This window comes from Elephantulus edwardii, unplaced genomic scaffold, assembly GCF_000299155.1.
Source record: "Elephantulus edwardii isolate Elephantulus edwardi_28Jun2011 unplaced genomic scaffold, EleEdw1.0 scaffold00297, whole genome shotgun sequence".
Lineage (NCBI taxonomy): Eukaryota > Metazoa > Chordata > Mammalia > Macroscelidea > Macroscelididae > Elephantulus > Elephantulus edwardii.
Genome location: NW_006400047.1, coordinates 1279806 through 1280460, shown reverse-complemented (window position 1 = coordinate 1280460; position 655 = coordinate 1279806).

Sequence of the window (655 nt, the reverse complement as noted above, 5' to 3'; positions counted from 1 at the left end):
ATAATCTGTTCTGCATACAGGTTGAAAAGGTATGGAGATAGGATGCATCCCTGGTGTACGCCCTTCCCAATTTTGAACCATGCAGTGTTCCCTTACTGTTTGACTCTGTTATTTGACTAGTTTAACTATATCTATGGAAAAGATCTGTGTGCCTCTACTGTTCATAGGGTTTTCGGAGGAACATGGATAGTTACTGGATCTACAATCAATACTCTTGATACCAACAGTCAGGAAATCAGGAGATGTCTTGTACTGGGATAGTTTGTAGTCAGGGATTTCTCCAAATTATTGAGGAACAATAATGTAAGTTTGAGGACTAAGGTATGTCTGATTGAGGCCATGATCTTTCTTATATCACTTGCTTCACATCTGTGAGCTGGACAATAAATAAAGATGACAGAAGACAAATGTATGCCTTTAAGCTGTGGTGTTGGAGAAAAGCGTAAAACATCCATGGACCTCCAAAAGAACACACAAATATGCATTAGACAGGTGCAGCCAGAATGCTTTTAAGAGACAAAGATGATAAATCTTACATAATTTGAGCATGTTTCTAAAGAGGCTATTCCTTGGAGAGGGAGACAAAAGTCAGCAAAGGAGAAGATGACCCTCAACCAGCTGGACTGACACAGTGACTGCCTCCTTGGGCTCCTGT